Genomic DNA, 20,395 nt, shown 5'->3' with positions numbered 1-20,395 from the left:
GTCCATTCCTTTATTTTCGTACGGCTCCTTGCTGGTGAGATTAGTAGGAACTCCGTTTTGTTGGCGTTAAGCTTCAGTTGGTTGGTAGTTAACCATTGCATAGCCATTTTTAAAGCCTTGTTTCCTCGTTCCAAGTCTTGTAGGGACGAGATCTTTAGATAAATTTGCGTGTCATCTGCATACATGTGATACGATATCCCTGCTTTTTGGAAAATTTCTGTAAGCGGCTCAACATAAAGGTTGAACAGATCTGGGGATAACGTAGACCCTTGAGGGACTCCGATTGAGATAGGACAGGGAGGTGAAATTGACTGGTTGACCAGGAATCGTTGTGATCTGTTCTGTAGAAAAGAGATGAACCACTTCAGCACCATTCCTGATAGACCCATCCTATCCCGTAGCCTGGACAATAATGCTTCATGATTTACGGTGTCGAAGGCCGACGACAGATCGAGGAGAATCAATAGGCACGCTTTGTTTTGGTCGAGTGCCTGTAGCGCATCGTCAACAATATGGAGGATCGCAGTTTCAGTGCTGTGGCCTGTTCTGAATCCTGATTGGCATTCATCAAGCAGTGAGAACTTGGTGATGTGTCGGCTTAGTTGGATCTGTACGCATTTTTCAATTAGTTTGGCCAATAGTGGGATGTTGGTCACTGGGCGATAATTGTTTGGGTCTGATCTATCTGCTGTAGGTTTTTTGATTAGGGGGGCAACTTGACCTGTTTTTAGGCAGTCAGGGAGGATCCCTTGTGACAGTGAAGCATTTATAATTTCGGTCCATATCGGAATCAGAACGTGATTGATTTCTTTTACACATTTTGCGGGAAGGGGATCTTGATAGTGATTGTTTGGTTTCATTTTAGAAAGCGTTTTGGCGATACTGTGCTGGTCATACAATTCGAACGTGTCCCAACTTGCCTCATTTTTTGTTATGGTACTCTCCGTTGTCACGGCGATATCCAACGTAAGCATTGGTTCAGTGGGATTGTTTGCCACAGCGTCTTTGAGCTCAACTTCAAGAGATTTCGCCTTCTCCGTGAAAAATGTAGCAAATTCTCCGCAATTTAGGGGTGTTTTTGAGTTCTCATGGGCAGATTTGGCTAATTTGTTTGATTGTTGCTTTAGGATTTCAAAGAGTTTTCGTGGTCTGTTTTTAGCACTCTCCAGTTCTGACCGTATGAATTCCTGTTTTGATTTGATGATCATTTTATTATAATGGCCTCTGATTTCTCTGAGTGCTTTCAGCTCTGGGGATGATGGGTGTTGTCTCCATTTTCTTTCGGCCATTCTCAATTTACGCCTTTCTTCATTTAGTGATTCATTAAACCATGGATTTTTAGTCTTTTCCGAGATGTTTTTCAGTTTTAATGGCATGGTGTTATTTACAATAGTTTCGACCGTTGTTAAATAGTGTTCGGTCAATTTGTTTACGTTCTGCAAGTTGTTATGAGTTTTTAGGTCTCTTTCACAGCTTTCCACTAAAAGCTCTACGTTTGCATCTCTTGTGTCTCTTGCCCATTTTTTGGTCCTGAGGGGTTGTCTTGTTGTGCCTTTTTCCATTATAGGTAACGTGAATATAATGGCCTGATGATCCGACCAATCACATGGTGTTATAGTTTGTATTGCTGCATCGTTGTTTCGCGCAATAATCCAGTCTAGTGTCGCTCCTTTCGAGTGTGTGGGTTGTGTGCATAGTTGAGTAAGGTTCAGTTCGGCGAGGAAATCTTTCAGCGATTTGACCAGTTTGTCGTTGTGGTCCTCCCAATGTAGGTTGAAGTCGCCAAGAAATATATTCTTTGCGCCGTCATTAGAGTTAGTCGTTATGATCTCCATTAGCTCCTCTGTAAACTTTTCGCTGTCTCCTGGTGGATGGTAAAACGAGTGGAGGTTGAAACTTTGTTTGGTAGCTGTTCTGAAGTTGAGACCTAGGTATTCACTTGATTCTAGGGGTTCGGCTTGGGTTTGTTTGACCTCGATCTCGGATCTGTGAATGCAGGCTATGCCTCCTCCTAACTTTATAGGTCTATCGAGTCTCAAAATGTTGTACTGGGGAGGTACTAGGAGATCCATGATAGGTGATGAGGATTCCGTCAGCCAAGTTTCAGTAAGAACTGCTACATCAATGTCCTTGTTGATGATGAGGTCAGCTATATCCGATGCATGTTTCGATGCCGACCGACAGTTGAGCAGAAGACATGTCAACGGTTTTTCTTTGTTGCTGAGGTTTACATTCATGTTCTCTGTGGCTGTTAGCTGTACATGTTGAAGATTGTATGGATTAGCTGTTCTATCATTCTTTCTAGATGTTCTGTTTGAGTCGAGTGGTACTGTTTCCATTCTTTCTTCTCTCTCGTGTTCCGGTGTTTCATACGATCGGGTCAAGGCCAGAGTTTCCTCCTTTCCTACTTGGAGGCTTAGGGGAACTGTGGCAAATCGCAGGGCTGCGAGGACCAGCAGGACTAGTGCGATAACAACGGCGCCAGCTGGGGACTCTTCCCGCCCATCCCTCCCTCCCTCCTACTAAACTGCTCGCGGCACCCGCTTCACGGGAGCCGCTCGTAGCAGAGACTATTGTGTACTTTTGTTGCTCCCAAGGCGCTTGCTGCTCTCCCTGGCAATTTACCTGGATGAGGATATTTGGAGGCTTAGGGGAACTGTGTCAAATCGCAGGACTGCGAGGACCAGCAGGACTAGCGCGATAACAACGGCGTCGGCTTGGGACTCTTCCCGCCCATCCCTCCCTCACTCCTACTAAACTGCTTGCGGCCCCCGCTTCGCAGGAGCCGCTAGCAGCAGAGACTCTTGTGTACTTTTGTTGCTCCCAAGGCGCTTACTGCTCTCCCTGGCAATTTACCTGGACGAGGATACTTGGAGGCTTAGGGGAACTGTGGCAAATCGCAGGGCTGCGAGGACCAGCAGGACTAGTGCGATAACAACGGCGCCAGCTGGGGACTCTTCCCGCCCCTCCCTCCCTCCCTCCTACTAAACTGCTCGCGGCACCCGCTTCGCGGGAGCCGCTCGTAGCAGAGACTATTGTGTACTTTTGTTGCTCCCAAGGCGCTTACTGCTCTCCCTGGCAATTTACCTGGACGAGGATATTTGGAGGCTTAGGGGAACTGTGTCAAATCGAAGGACTGCGAGGACCAGCAGGACTAGCGCGATAACAATGGCGCCAGCTGGGGACTTTTCACGCCCACTTCCTGCCTGTTTTTAGCCCCACCAACACACGCGCCTGGCAGGGGCCCGTTGTAGCCTGTTCGAGCCCGAGAGAGACTGGACTGGGCCCACGCTCTTTAGAGTATAGTAGAGGACTTACAGGTATCTATTGAGGCGAAAGCCCTGTTTGGAACTTTTTCTTTACATCATGCCTGCATGGGGGGGTAAGAGTAAATGTGCTGCGGGGGAACCGTCTTTAACTGGCACCTTAGATACTTTTATAACTAGGGCAAATTCTGTTATTGACCAAGAAATTACGTTGATGGAACAGCGGGTTTCACAAGATTTAGCCATGGCAAAACGATCCTCCATGGGCTATCTTGCGAATGCCTGTACTCCTGAAAATCATATAACAAGTAACATCATTGAAACCCAAGCACTTGTACATAGCTCACCCACGCATGAAGTAGAGCCCCACAACCAGTCGGTTATTGACCTAAATTTATCACAAACAATAGACTAATAAAGGTCAATACAGAAGCTACAGAGGGTAACGATAAAAATACAGAAACACCTAATATGATGCAATTACGTTAGAGGAAGGAGGGGGCAAAACCAAAGAGAAAAAGGGTAAACACTGCTGTAGGGGGCGGAAGAAAATCGAAAGTAGCCAAAGGTTGGAATAATACTGATATATCTCAAAAGCGTAAAGAGACTGATGCGAGGACTGTCGCCCTAACATCGGATACCCAGGGTGAGGTCTCATCTCCTGGTGTGCGGGTAGATACCGTGGTAGTGGGTGAGGAGGATGATGATCTTTTATTACAAAAATTTGGGGCTTTGCTTAAAACCTCTCTTGGCCCCCTGGAAATCAGACTTTCATGGATTGAAAAACAACTTTACCACCTGGAATCTAATACTAGAGGGTGGACAGAAACCATGAAAGCAAACAAAGTAGAATCGGGCTTAATACCAACAATTACTAAGCAGGTTGTACAGGAAACTAGTACTACACGGGTCCCGGTCCAAAAATCGAATCCAACTAGTACACCTACAGTAATGACGAAAAATCCGGCTGCACTACCCAATTCTAATCAACCCATAATGGGAGATGAAAAGGCTCTGAGTAATATTGAAAGGGTACCAAGAGGAGATATGACATTGGGAGTTCCGCCAAGAAGGCATTCTTTAACCGCATGCGCGCTAGCGGAATTCCGCTAGCGCGCTGGGTTTTTCAAAATCGCACTTTGCGTGACGAGCTGGGCTCGTCATCAGTGTGCGAGCGGGCTACACCATGATGAGCCCAGCTCGTCATGAGTGTCGAAGGGGTTAAATTTACCCCCAGAAGTTAGCCCATATATGGTTGTATTAACAGGAATTCCAGAGTTAAGGACCCCTATGGAAGAATCTTTTGCGTCCTTGAAAAACAAAGTGGCCCATTGGCTAAACACAAATCGACCATTACCCCCCTACATGACAAGTAAAATTCTGATGGTCCGCAGAGTGGCATGGTTGGAATCGAGAACAAAATTAATACCTGGTGACTGTGTGTTAGTAAACTTCAGTGATCCACGCACGGTTGAACATATTTGTAGCTGGGATAACCATAATAACCATACTAGCCCAGTCTTCCATAGAAGCTCGACCTCTTTCTTTCTTTTACCCGCCTACTGTAACACCTGGTCATGAAAGTAATTGGACGCGGGTCACGCATCCTATACGGGGTAGGATGGTAAACCAGGATTATGGGCAAATGAACAACTGGATGGGTGTCTCTTTAGAAAACAGGTTCAGCTGCCTAGAAATGGTAGACTGACGTCAGATTCCAGGAAATAAAAAACTGGGGAGAGCAAACAGGATAATGCTATAGAATCCCCCCAAAGCCCCTCTACTGCACGAGGTAGTAGAAATTTAAGTATTGTTGACTACATCACGGGGAAGCATCATAATTTGCCAAGTAACCCAATGGTCTTTGCTCGGGATCAAGGGAGGTCAGATGACCACAGTGGAAAGGAGTCTTGCCAAGCAATAACTTTCTTAGGCACTAGCCCGGGGGCCCCAATCAATACTAGGGACACTACAATGATTACAGACAATAAAGACACTATTACATTCTTATCATGGAACATAGCATGGCTATCAAATAAACTAAAGGAACCAGCGTTTCTGCCCTTTATAGACCAATTTACAATAATCTGTTTACAAGAATGTTGGGACAGGGCTGAAACTCATATAAATGGTTTCCGCACGTTTTTTGTAACTGCTAAGCCGTCAAAGAAGGGCAGGAACCCTGGCGGATTATGTATTTCTATATCTAATACTGCGAACATTGTAGTTAAAAAGTACTTTGCAGGATCAGACTATTATCAAATTTTGACTCTATCAATTAGGGGGAAACAAGTCGTCACCCTGGTTAACCTTTATAATAATATTCCAAGGGTTGACTCAAATAAGACATTAGATGGACTTACCCAAAGCCTGCAGCAGATAGCGGAAACTACCCAGGGGGCCGACTGTGTTGTTCTATTGGGGGACCTAAATTGCCACTTATGTACTCATAGCCATTTAGGTGTTTGTGGGATGGTAAACCTAAAGGGCGACCCTTGTACCCACTTTGAGCACTCAAATGTTGGGACTAATTTTAATTCCATGCTTTATCAGTTAGACCTAGGGTTTGCAAATGAGCTTTGTACCCCACAGGTTCCCTTCACGCCCACTTTCATTGGAAGGGGTTGTAGATCGGTGATTGATTTAGCTCTGGTTTCCAATAGTCACTGTTGCAATGTCCTTAGCTGTCAGACGGGAAACATTGGATTAAGTGACCATTTTCCAATTTGTCTTTCTATAGCCTCTGTTATGAAAGTTAATCATTATAGCGATGTAGCCGGCAATCTTTATAACTATGGACTGACATTATCGAGATTAAACGGCTATAATATAAAATGGAATAAAGTTGATGCCATGGCATTTATGGCAACTTTATTAAAAGAGCAGTATAATGACGTCATGACCAGTTTATCAGAAAGCACTGATTATTCCCAAATAGTGGCAGCCTTTCATAGGATCTCTAGTGAAATTAATAAAGCATTTACTAGGACACCTAAGAAGGGCCTCAAAAACAAGAGGGAGGGGTGGTTCGACCCTTAATAAAGAGCCATAAAACAATCTTGAAATCAGACAGGCCAGAGCTACCTAATATTCTGTAATCAAAAACCGGAAAAACTACCTAAAACAGAAAGCATGGCGAGTTTTACACCAAGCATGCATTTTGAAGGATAATGTCGGCTTTTGGAAGGCGGTCAATGCCCCCTTCTTTGCAGAAAGAAATACGAATTCTTTAGAGATAGCGATAGACGAAGCAACATGGGTAGACCACTTTACTGAGTTGTATAAAAAAGACGAGAAGGTGGAATCCATACACAAGGCTAGCAGGGGGATGATAGGGGGTAACGAACAGAGCTTGTTCCCAGTTGAGATTGAATTTACCCTACCTGAAATTGAATTGGCCATAGCAGAAAGTGCGACAGGCAAAGTGGCAGGTCCGGATGGGGTCCCAGTAGATATTTTGAAGTCCAATACCAACCTATGGGCCCCTCTTTAAACCAATGTTCTTAATAGTAGTAACAGAACTGACTTCATTAGCACCTGGCAAGAAGCGGTTGTGGTCCCAATATTTAAAAAGGGAGATCGTGATGATCCAAAGTGCTACAGACCTATTTCCTTGCTAGATGCCATGATGAAAGTGGCTGGACGAGCCATACTGAACAGACTGCAATTATGGGTAGAGGAAACAGGTGTTCAGTCCAGATTCCAGTACGGCTTTAAGACGGGTATTGGCACCATTGAGCAAGGATTAAATCTGGAAACGATAGTCGGGAAATATGTGGTGGCAAAAAAGGGTAATCTATTTTTAACATTCGTCGACCTGAGTTCGGCATTTGATTGCCTGGGTCATAACATTTTATGGGACACTCTGTCCGGTCTCGGCATTGAACTTAATCTGCTGAATTTTATTAAGGAACTTTATCGGGGGGCTGGGGCCAAAGTTCAATTTGGTAATAAGGGTGAATGCACACCTATCTTTCCTATAAGGAAAGGCGTTGACAGGGTTGCATTCTTGCGCCTTTTCTATTTAATCTTTATATAAATAGTGTGGCCAATCACCTAACAATGGTTAAATCGGATTTCCCTCAAATTAAAGGTAGCCCAGTCCCTATTTTGTTATATGCCGATGACGCAGTAATTATGTCTAGAACTCAGGTGGGCTTACAGAAAGCACTCTCCACTTTTTCAGACTATATGGGAACCAGAGGACTGAAAATTAACATTGGTAAAACTTTTAACATATGTTTTACACTAAAGAAAAATGTGTATTGCAACACGTTTTTAAAGAAGTCTAAGATAGAAACAACCCGTAACTTCTCCTATTTAGGGAATTTTTTTAATAATAGGGGAACCTGGACGGCGGCAGCCGAGGCGAGGAAATTAGCTTTCTCTCGTGCTATAGGACTCGTCAAAAAATGTTCAAATAAATTGGGGGGCCGTCCGGTACATATTTTAAGAGACATTTATAAATCGAAATGTGTTTCAACTGTAACATATGGTGCAGGGATTTGGGGAATTGTTGATACCACTGATATTCAACTATGTGAAAACTCTTTCCTTTGGTTTTGATTAGCAATCCCAAATTCGACATCCACCTATGTATGCCACAGAGAACTAGGTTTGCCATATGTGTCTGATCTTGTTAAAATGGGCCCGGTGCTACAGTGGCATAAGGTGTGGGCAGCAGAAGAAACTGAACTCAATAGGGAGATCCTTGAGGATTGTCCTGCGCTTCAGGGTGCGCACAAAATTAGGTGGTTTTCTTATGTGAAGTCATTTTTATCAGAGATTGGGCATCCAGAATATTATGACTCCCCCAACATTTTAGCATCTATCTCCAGGAAAAAGTTGAAGGAATCGTGCTTTGAATTACTAGAGACAAAACAGTGGCAGATAGAGGGAATTCAAAACCATTTAATGACTCAGGGATACGGTCTTCAAACACGCTTTAGGGTAGACAGTTTTTTAAAAATGGTAACCTTCCCTGAAATAAACACATGGTCATAAGCTTTGCCTCCGTGCCCCTCTGATGATGTCTCACAACAGTCTACAATTCATCGTGTACTGTTCTGTAAATTTTACTCATTCGCCAGGAAGAAATATTTAAAGTTTCTGCTGAAGAAATGGGACTTGAGGCAGTACTGACCTGCTCTCTTGAGACTCCAGATTTTTTTTCTAAAATAAATGTTTCAATGCATTTTTCCTGTAGTTTTTTTTTAATCATTTTACCTTGGAGCGCTCATCGTTCGCGCACCCGTAAAAGCACCCCTACACGTAGCAAGAGCACTATTTCCGCGTGCGAAAAAAAATATACGTTTGTATTTAAAGTAAATAATAATGCAAGACATTCAGTGGCATACTTATAAAAGTAGTATTTTTGATTTTAAATAACCGTATTTTAACTTTAAACGCATTTCCTAAAATCTAACAAAATTTCATGCAGGCGCGCCACGTATACGCCCCCGGAAGCGCCTATGTACGTGCTGCGTAAGCGCCCCCGGAAGCGCCTACGTACGTGCCGCGTAAGCGCCCCCGGAAGTGCTCCGGAGCGCGTAGCGTAAGCGTGTCAAGACACGTGACCTTAAAATAACACTTTTCATTGGTTGTTAACAGTTTTTTTTACAACTAATGAAAACCCCACCCATTTCCTTCACTACCTCCTTCACTTTGGAGAGAGCAAGACCTGTTCCCTTTTTATCCTCTTCAATTCTTTGGAAAGAGTGGCTGCAAGAGCACCAAGCAGCAGTGACTCTGATGAGTTTCTCCATGAGGACTCTCCTCAACCAAAAGTTAAGGAGCACTTCATCTGGACATTTTTCAGCATTCCAGAAGGTGAGAAGAAAGTAAATGCTCCAAAGGTGGAATGCAAGATATGTCACACAATTCTTTCACGTGGTGACCCCAGAAAAAAGTACAGTTTTGGGAACTCCACCATGATTAGACATGTGCAAAGAAGGCACCCCCAGAACTATGCCCGGGAGAGTGTCAGGGACCTGGCACGGAATGCACTGAGAGATGGAGCCAGCACCTTGACTGGTGGTGCAACAGCTTCTGGAAGAGAAGGTGGAAGAATGATCCTGAACGTGCAGCCGCAGTTTGCACGCATCAAAATTCTATGCATGGACTGCGATGAACTGCTCTGTTATGGGGAGCAGAGTATTGAACTGATTGCTCGGAAGAGAGAGGAACACCGCTGCCATCCCCATCCCTAATTTTTCACCTTATTTTTGCTCCTGTTGAGCAGTTTTGGAATCCCTAGTTTTGTTTATCGCCTGAAAAAAATACAAAAAAAATATTAAATCGTTATGAAAAAGTTTAAAGAAATATAAAAAGAAAAGAAGAAAAAAAAAGTTATTTTAAGAACTAACTCTAATTCTCCAAAAAGAGCTATATTGTTTACAGATTTTGCAATTCTTTTTTTCTGAGAATGTGTACTGAATAAATGAATGAATGAAATGAGTGAATGAAGGGGAGAAAGTGGCAGAGCGAACAAGTGTCAGAAGAGGAGTGGGAGAAGGTGAGTTGTAAACAAGAGTGAGTTGAAGTGGAGTGAATGAAGGAGAGTGACAGGGAGTGACGGAAAGAAATGAGTTAAGGTGAAAAAAGGGGATTGATATTGAGGGAAAGAGGGTGAGGGAGGATAAAGTAATGGGAGTGCGAAGTAAGGCTAGTGGAGTGAGGAAGAAGGAAGGTGGAGTGAGTGAGAGTGAGTTGATGACAGTGAGGGTTTGAAGATGAGTGAGGGTGATTGAAGGGAAGTGAGAATGAGGGGACAGAGGGAGTGAGAGGAGAGCAGTGAAGAAGTGAGAAGACAGAATGTGAGGAGTGAGTGAAGTGGAGTACGGTGAGTAAGGGAAGGGGAATGAGTGAATGAGTGAAGGAAGGGAAGAGAGGGGAAAGGAAGTAAAGAAGGGGGACTGAAAGAAAGTGAGTGTGGGAGGGGAGGGAGGGGAAGAGGAGTGAACATGGGGAATGACGATAAGTGAGGGAAGTGCGGTAAGGCATCTATAGGAGAGATGGTGTACATTTTACAGATGAGGGGAATAGAGTCTTCCTCTTGAATTTGAGACGCTGCATAACATCCACATAACACAACAGCTCTTTTCAGAGCTACCCTACCTCTAAGCACTCAAAAATTTTTTTTACTCACATTTTTTACACTGTTTCCCCCCCCCCCGTGGTTCGCTTAGGGTGCGCGTACCGGGAAGCGTACATGGGAATGCACCCAGCGCTTACCCCGTGAACATTTTAAAAAAAAAATGTTTTTTAGCCCTTCAGGGTCCTTCTAGGCCCTCCTCAGAAAACCTAGGAGGTCAGGAGGTGTCTACCCTGCCCCCTGACAATAATTTTCCCCTTTTTATTTTCACCTCTTGTTTTTTGATTCTACCAAGACACAAGATGGCGGACTCTCCGGACTGTTTAGAATGTTGACCGAACCCGATAGCCAATCAGCTTTCCGCTCGCACACTTCTGTGTCGCGCCGGGTGGCTCCCCGGTACGAGTACCTGTAAGCGCTAAAAGCGCACATATAGATATATATGTGTTTTTTAACCTAATTTTTGTAAAAACCACTGGAGCAATTTTCACCAAATATAGAAAAGGCACTTCTGTGTACCAGTCCCTAAAATTTTGCAAAGTTTGGTGTAATTCCGTTCAGCGGTTCAGGCTGTAGCCTTGTCTATTCGTCCTATGGAAATCAACATGGGGAAAACACGTTTTGGGACCACCCTTTTTTCTCGGCCCCCGCTTGACGAATCCCCCCAAAACTTCCAGCCAGGGAAGAAGCGGAGCGGAGCTGGCCTAAATGTTTGAAAATTACACGCAAATTCCTCCACCGGCTCCAAAGTTATTCCCAATAGAATGTTGCGGAGTTCCTATGGTAGCGACATTGAAAGTATTTTAAAAACTTCTTTACTGTAATATCAGTGTACGATGTGAATTAAGATACATTGAAAATATTTTTACAACTTATTTACTGTAATATCAGCGTGTGCGGTGCTTAGTATAACATTTATTTAATATTTATTTTGTAAATGAAGAAACAAAGTTTGTACTTGTGGAAATTACTTTTAAAACATTCAATAAATATTTACAATAAATAAATACGGTGTCACTATGCATTGTGTCAAGTGCTTTATTAAAAATATGCAGAAAATGGTCCCTTTAATTATTGTGACGCACACAGCCAGACAAGAATGGACAGTGCAACTGAAGTGCATTACAGAAAGGTAGCAAGCATGTAATTTTATGATTGGGAATTGTGGATGGCATACAGAGCCCACATATAAAGTGGCTTTCCAGCCTTCTTAATTTTTCTCTTGAAGGGTTGATAAGGTCTTTCCAAGAGAATTTGAAATGAGAAAGTAGGAAATGAAGAACAGAGGTAGAAGGTTATATCTCAAAGTGCAAAAATGGATAAAAAGGGTGGACAAACCTCTGCATGTTTAATGGCCAGTGAAAGCGTTTTGAGAGCGGGTACCCCCAAGGTGGTGTATAATGTGCAATATTTGGTGGTGGTACCACCACGCACCTTGTGGGCAAGGGCACATGAATTGATGGATTGTATGGGCTTGGACTATGAGGAGAATACCCTGGAGGAGGAGCCGGTCAAGTGATTTCATTGTTAAGGCATAGCAAAGGAGGTGGCAACAATGGGGAGGAAGGTCCATGGGTGGTGGAGGCTGGGTTTGTAAATCTGTGTCCTACCTACTGTGTTGCAAGCTTAAGACACAGTAACAACCAGAGCCCCTTACTTTGAGTCCCCCCATTATTTTGTCAATTAGGGTGGAGGGAGGGAATGGAAATGAGTAAACTACATGTCTATAAGTGTACTGGTATGTTCAGAACACTACATCAAGCGCTGAAGAACAAAGGTCACATATAAAAGAAGAAGTTACACAAAGGAAGGCTGCACAAGAAGGTAGGCGGATCTTTTACACAAACAGGTAAGTGAGCAAAAGAACAACAAGTGAACAAGACTAAAAACACTGGAACGAACGGACACTGTGGAATAGATTCAATAATAGGTAGAAAGATATTGAAAAAAAGCAGAGTTCAAATAAAGAAAAGTTCAGAAAAATGTCATACGTGATGACAAAGATGCTGGGGTAACACTGTTGTCCAACACTTTTAATAATGCCACCTGGATTTGCCCCCCCCCTGGTCAAATTAAAACAAAAATGCTTATGAAGGACATCTTTGGAGAATTGATGTCACTTTTCCCCCAAACTGCCTTTTTCTATTCTAACATATGCCAAAGGCAGTAATGGAACTGGTCCAATCAATTTTGTCCACAGATTGAGAAAGCTAGGAAACATGTGAATACATCTGTTTCTGCTTTTATCCAAGACTATAGAATGGGGTCCGTTTACAACAACAATCTGCGTTTCAAAATGCATGACATCTATAGGAGAGATGGTGTACATTTTACAGATGAGGGGAACAGAGTCTACCTACTCTCTCTTCCAAATAGGAAAGCAGTTTGCAATGACAAGGTCGTGTGTATGGGATTGGGACCCCCCCCCCACACAATTTTTTTTATAATGCCCCTGGAATTTGGCCGCCATCGGGACTAATAACCTTTAAACCGTGGGAGCCTGCGCTTATTTATTTATTTTTTCGGTGGCAAAATGTGCGGATCCTACACGCATCCCATGATTTAAAAATAATAATTGCCCTAGAGGTCCTTGTGCGACCCCCTGAGCTGGCCTAGGGGGGCAGGGTGTGTCTACTCTGCCCGTGAGCCCCCCGCATATATTAACTTAGAGCCCCGAGGGGTGGTGGTCCCCGGGGCAGTTTTTGGGGGGTGGGGACCCCCCACCTTTTTTTTTTTTTTTAAATGCCCCCGGAATTTGGTAGCCCCAGGGATTAATAACCTTTAAACCGCGGGAACCAGCGCTTCGTTTTTTTTTTCAGCGTCAAAATGTACGGATCCTACACGCATCCCATGATTTAAAAAAAAACAAAAAATTATATTTTTTTGCCCTAGAGGTCCTTGTGCGACCCCCTGAGCAGGCCTAGGGGGTCAGGGAGTGTCTACCCTAACCCCTTTTCATGGTTTGCACACATATTTCACAGACTTCTTCACCCTCGCTTCTACCGAGGCACAAAATGGCTGCCAACAGTTCCTAGTTTCGAATGTTTACAACCGCTTGACAGCCAATTAGCATTGAGCACGTGATCGGGATGGTGCGCTTATGCTACAATGCCAATCCTCGCACAATCCGCGGATTCTCCGCGCCCATAGATATATAAATGACTTTAACCGTAATTTCCTCAGGAACTACTGAACAGATTGACACCATATAAGCAAAAGGCACAAGTCGAAACTGAGGACTACCCCTCTGCCAAATTTTAACAAGCCCCAGGGAGAGGCGGTCCGCCAGGGCTGTGGGGGGGGACAGTGATCCCCCCGCATATATTAACTTAGAGCCCCGAGGGGTGGCGGTCCCCAGGGCAGTGTGTTGGGGATTGGGACCACCCACAATATTTTTTTGTAATGCCCCCGGAATTTGGCCACCCCGGGGACTAATAACCTTGAAACCGTGGGAGCCCACGCTTTAGTTTTTTTTCGGTGGCGAAATGCGCAGATCCTACACGCATCCCACATATTTAAAAAAAACTATATTTTTTTGTCCTAGAGGTACTTGTGCGACCCACTGAGCAGGCCTACCAGTAGGTAATAAATGTATATATACAAATATTAACAACAATGTGGTAAATTTGCATCCTGACGCACATATGTGAATAAGACCTCTGTCAAAACATGTTATTTGATGAAACATGTCATTTGATATTGCTGAATTAAAGTAATAGGTGAATTTTAACTATCATCCTGGAGTGCAGTATTTTAGTTTGCAAAAAAAACACACACACACAAACTATCCACAGTAGATATCCAAAAGGTATTTACAGGAAGCCAGGATACTTTAGGTTAAATCCGTGCATTAAAATTAAACCAAACAAAAAAGACCTGAAGACAATAAGCAAAGCTGTTTTCCTTAGTGAAGTCATTGTATAGTGCAATCTGTGAGACAGTTTTCTCCGGTCAGGTACGTTTTACTACTGTAATAACAAGGAATTTGACCGTTGGACTCTAATAATACATGCATAAATGTGCCTTTATTAATACACCTGCTCAAAATAAAGTGTTGTTGGGTTACATTTATTTTCACTGGCAATCAATCCATCCATTCATCTCCGTTCAAGTGTCTGTGTTTGAGAGTACAGCGTCATGAAATAGACGAATGGAGGTAACCTTGCACATAGTGAGAGACACTACAATCTCCTGCTCCTGTTGCTGGGGTAAAGTCCATGCGTATGTCTCCTAAGGACCCCCTCTCTGTTTCTGCTGCCTTATCACTGCCTCTCCCTTGTTGAACTAAGCCCAGTGTTACTGAGGTATGACGCACGAGGATGAAATGACGAAACAGTTGGTTGCTGGATCATATACTGCACAGAGTGAGGGAAAGATGGAAGATGCTACCCTCCAGGAACAACAATCGCTAATTTCAGGCAAGCTCCAGAACCAAAGTATGTTCTATTCTTAAAAGACGTCATTATGTCTCAATGCAGATGGGAGCCTTGGCCAGGATAAAATATGTTATCATTTAAATAAAGCTCTTGCTCGTCTAGTGGATTAAATAAACAGAGACAAGCATAGTGTGCAGGTAAATTATTTAGTATGGGAGCGACTAGTAACGACGTCCCAGTGACTAGAGGGTCATTTTAAACAAAAGGGGGTGGATAAGGCTCCTGTACAATTCTTTGATAAGACTCCTCTTTCAAGACCGAGTAAATATGGCTTCTGTCTGTGCCTACTACACGTCTCCATAGGCACATCTAACCAGTTAATACTATTCTTATGTCCTGTCGATACCCAGAAAACAAAATATTTTAAAAATAAAATATGAGTGAACGAGGGGGTCTGTTTGTATTTATGTATACAATTAATAATTGTGTTGTGGACATATTTATTATTTGATGTTTTGAAAAACGCTCCATGTCTTCTAGGCCGCGTCAGAGCACTTCACTTTGTCCTTTAGCCATCTTCCCCACACAGTTATTTGCAATTAGTAATGTATACATTTGCTTCTTTTTATACATGAATTTGGTTGTTATCTTAAATAGACTTTTAACTCGTTTGTTTATTACATGTTTTTATTTCAGAGTATTTTATCAGAACCTTATAGATTCAGAAACGATATAAAAAATAAAAATAGACAAAGGTTCATAGTATTATAGGTGTGTGTAGCACATGTGAAACGAAATATAGAAAGTATAAACAGGTTGTGATACAAGCGTTTGGTTAAGTTTTATAAAACACACTATACATTGGCCAGATATTTATATTTTCTTTGCACAAGAATTTGGCTCCGCTTGCATTTTCAGTTTTATAAAAACACACAGTATGCATTTGCTAGATAATTATATTTTCTTTGCTCAACTAATGCAAAGGCGATACATGTATCTGCATTAAAAATGCTATGTTATTTCTGTAAATGTGTGGGTGCCGGGGAAGGTGACCATATCTACACATATTACACAAACTGATGAAACACCCACATGTTTGCAGTATGTTGAAACAAACCCCGCTCCCACGCACTGCCTCCCCTAAGACGCCTGGAGATCTTTCGTTGACAATATTTTTTTGGTACCTTTCCTCAGGGCTTCTCTTTGGGCCAGCAGGGTGAAGAGCATGTCCGTGTTGGGCGAGCCCTTGGGGTCGTTCTGCTCCTTCAGGGCGTCCATCTCCAATCAATTCCCCTGGTCTGCCTGCCTCTCTCAAGCAGGGTTCAAGGGAGGCAGCCGTGGGTTTGGTCCTCCGGTCTGATCCCACCCAGGCCTGGCTCTGAGGGAGGATGGCGGCACAGGCAGGGTTCCCGGCCCCTATGGTGGGTGCAGGAAGGGAGGCTGCGGACCTGCACACGCAGTTGGGGGAGGTGGTGGGAGGAGACGTGGAGCAGGCACGAAGGGTGGGAGTAACTGGGAGATGAGGAGTTCACGTTGCATGTAGAACAGGCTCAAGGGTAGTGTCTGGGATCAGGTACAGGTGAGGGCTGCAGGGAACAGAAGGAGCAGTGTGAAAGTAACTCTGAAACTTAGCTGATCACAGGGAGCGGCGCAGTGGGAATGCTGGAAGCAGGGAAGCATGCAGGTATGGACTGGAGGGGAGTACTCCTGTTGTGCAGGGTGTTCACAGGTAACAGGCAGGCGTTCTGCAATGCTGCAGGGATGCTTGAAGCAGGCCGGTATGGACTGGAGGAGAGTACTCCTGTTGTGCAGGGTGTTCACAGGGAACAGGCAGGGGTGCTGCTGAGATGCTGGGAAGAAGTACGTCTGAAGGGAAGTGATCCCGAGTGCAGGATGTCCGCAGGGAGCCGACAAGGATGCTACAAACGAGCAGGTCTGGAAGGGAGTGACCCTGAGTGCATGTTCTTCACAGGGTGCAGGCAGGGATGCTGCGGAGACGCTGGAAGCAGGCAGGTATGGAGGCGTCTGTTCATATACAGGCTGCTCACAGGGAACAGGCAAGGGTGCTGCGGGAATGCTGGAAGCAGGCAGGTATAGAGAAGTCTGTTCCTATGCAGGCTGTTCACAGGGAGCAGGCAAGGGTGTTGCAGGGATGCTGGAAGCAGGCAGGTATAGAGGAGTCTGTTCCTATGCAGCCTGTTAACAGGGAGCAGGCAAGGGTGTTGCAGGGATGCTGGAAGCAGGCAGGTAAGGACGAGTCTGTTCCTATGCAGGCTGTTCACAGGTAGGAGGCAAGGGTGCTGCAGGAATGCTGGAAGCAGGCAGGTATAGAGGAGTCTGTTCCTATGCAGGCTGTTAAATGGAGCAGGCAGAGGTGCTGCGAATGGTCTGGGAGCAGGCAGGGATGGTAAGAGTAGGCAGGGCAGGAGAGGTTGGACTGCACTGTGTGGATTTCACAGCTCACCGAGAGCAGACAGAGGCGCTAAAGTCAGCTGAGTTTGGGGGGAGGCATGAGGGAGGTGCAAAGGCATTAAATAATGATTTTTGTCTGCTTGAAATTTGAGGAGTCTCCCTGAGTTCAAGATGAAAAGGGCCCTCACTCTTGTCATACATTGTAAGGCAACTCAGGGTGCGTGTGTCCGATGCAGAAGCAGGAATTCATGAGAGCCCCTCTATGCTGCAGATAGTACAGTTGCGATAACATGATCTGTGAATTATAGCTGTGTTTATACCTGCACCCTCCATGGAGGGCCTCTTGAGGGCACCTCTCCATGGAAGGGCCTCTTGAGAGCATCATGTGCACCAGCCCGCAGCCCCCTCTACAAAGGGTCTCTTGAGGACACCCCTTCACGGGAGGGCCTCTTGAGCGCACCTGCGGACCCTCCAGGGGAGGACCTTTTCAACGCACTCCACGAGAGGGCTTATTGAGGACACCCCTCCACAGAGGGCCTTTTGAGGGCCCCTGGTGTTTCTGCACTGCTCTGCCGGGGTACAAGAGCTGCTGCTCGGTGCCTTTGAAGCACTAGTCGGTGGTGGGTGAATATCTCCCATTCACTTCCACAAACAATCCTTGTCTGAAGAGGAGAACCATGTCTGTGTTTATTTTCAAAAGGAGGACAAGCAGTGAATGTCTTAAAGTGAGTGACCTGTGTGATGTGCAGCGCCTTCATTCCGCGAGTCACAGTAAATGAGGGGTATTATATGTGTGTGCAGGGCTCTGCTGACTCTACCTTATAGCAGTCCATATTTAGTGGATTTGTGCACCTAGCGCAAATTTGCCCAATTTCTTCTTTTTAAAAATGCTTTTGTTGGCCCTGGGGATCCCTGGGGGTCCCTCGTGGACCACCTAGGGGTTCAGGGTATTTCTACCCAGATATCAAAAGTTTACTTTTTTTAATTTCTCAGGAAATATTTAACGGATTTAAGCTATTTAAAATAAAGGGCGCTTTCTGAACCAAGCGCTACCTTTTTGCCAAATTTGGTGTAATTGCGTCCAGCAGTCTGGGCTGAAGCTTTGTCTAAATTAACATGGAGAAAACACGTTTTGGGACCCGCCTTTTTCTAAGCCCCTGCTTGACGAATCACCCCGAAACTTTCAAGTCCGAAGCTGACAGGAGCGTCCCATTCATTTCAAGAATTTTGCATAGAGTTGTCAAACGGTGCAAAAGATACTGACAGATCAAAAAACACTTTTTCTATGGAAACTAGGTCCTAACGATAACTACCTACTGGCGACAGCCCGTAGGACAATAACAGAAGGCAATGATAATAACACCATACGCCTCATCCCAGAGTTTAGCCGTCAAGCATGCCAGATCACCAAATTGGTTAAACAACAGTGGCCCATCATCCTCACAGACCATGTACTAAAAGAAATAATGCCCAAAACCCCCACAGTCACATACAGGCGTGTTTATGCGATGCGCAATGATCTAGTGGTAAACAGTCCAGAAACCCTCAAAGAGGAGAATTGGCTGTCCCCACGTAAAGAGTTTTTTCTTTGCAGGTCGTGTAGGGCGTGCAAGTTTGGGATAAATATGACCACCTGTCCAATCCCATTTGACAACATGCCCGTCACATTGAAGGCACATTATACATGCCGCACCGAACTAGCGGTTTATGTCTTAAAATGCAGCTGTGACCTCACCTACGTTGGCAGCACGAAATTACCCGTCCACATGCGCATCCTGCAGCATTTAAGAGCCATAGTGATTGCCGATCAAAGCTACCCAGCAGCTCGGCATTTTCAGAATGTACATGGACAAAACCTGACCATCTAAGGTATTTTGTCATCGATGCAGTCACCCCGAGTAAGAGAGGGGGAGACAATGAAAAACGTCTCAGACAGCTCGAATCAAAATACATTGTGCTTCTGAACAGTAAGACCCCAGGAGGTTTGAACATGGGGGAGGACCTTCATAATTTTTTATAATGAAATCGCGAAATAAATTTGTTGAGATGGTCCAACAATAGTTAATAAGATATACCCCTTGTTGACAGGAGTTCCGTATTTCAGTGTCAATAACAGTGTAATAAGTCTTTTTTCCAATTAACCTTGTCACTTTTTAGGCAGATCTGAGCAAGAACACACGAAAAAAAAAAAGAAAACTTTTTATATAAAAAAATTGATATGAATTTTATATTCATTCCCTTATTTCATCACTTTGCACTTATCCTTAAGGTACTCAATGATGTTAATGAGTCCCTATTTTTGCACCTGCCACTTGAGAGCACCGTCACTTTAGTAATGTAAGAACGCACGTCTATGGCTATTTTTTGCACAAATTAAGCGTAATGCAATTTGAGAATTCTTATTTTTTCTAGTATTTGATTTTAGCATTATTTTTGATGCCCGTCACATACATTTATTAAAATGAACTGTTATGACAGTTGTTATCAATAGTGATAAAACTGCATACGTTATAATCGGCTTTTCACATATATCATTATATCAATTATATGACTTGGATCATTGTGGATCATGTGATTCAATATTTGCATGAGGGGTTTACACCAAATGTAGATAGATTTGTAATATAACATTGAGGGACATTTTATTTTGAAATGTAATAAATGTATTTGTACAGTTCAAGAAATATACCCCTATGTAACACATCTACTCGTAACCTCTTATTGTAAAGGCTTTTATGATTTTAAAGAGTCGTTTGATGAATTTTATATATTTTGTGCGTGTTAAAAACCGGCAGTTTTACGGGCAATCCATCACATATGAGTATGTTATATGAAGTACTATGAATTTGAAAGTTTAATATAATTTTAGTTGCATTCCCTATATATTCAACATTGATTTGTTCTGTGCTTTAGTCAGAGTCGAATGTTTATATCGTTTTTAAATGATAATGAACATGTCTTAACATGGCGTCCTTATTAACATCATCTTAAGGCCCTTATGTAGTAACACAGTTCTATGTTTGTGTTGTTGCAAGACTCTGACAATTGGCAATATGTATATATTGGCGGCTGCTCGTATTTTCCCCATCTGTGAGCAAGGATGTCATGTCCGAAACGCATCTCATGGCTTGCACCACAATGGATTAAATTATCTTGAAAAATTGAAGACTGGCTTTTGGGGTTATTTTGAAGTCTGCAAACCTGTCAGTGCAACAAAGCACTATCAAAGACAAGTCGGAGAGTCATAT

This window comes from Lissotriton vulgaris, chromosome 11 (genome assembly GCF_964263255.1).
Source record: "Lissotriton vulgaris chromosome 11, aLisVul1.2, whole genome shotgun sequence".
Taxonomy (NCBI): domain Eukaryota; kingdom Metazoa; phylum Chordata; class Amphibia; order Caudata; family Salamandridae; genus Lissotriton; species Lissotriton vulgaris.
This window is presented reverse-complemented; position numbering follows the sequence as displayed.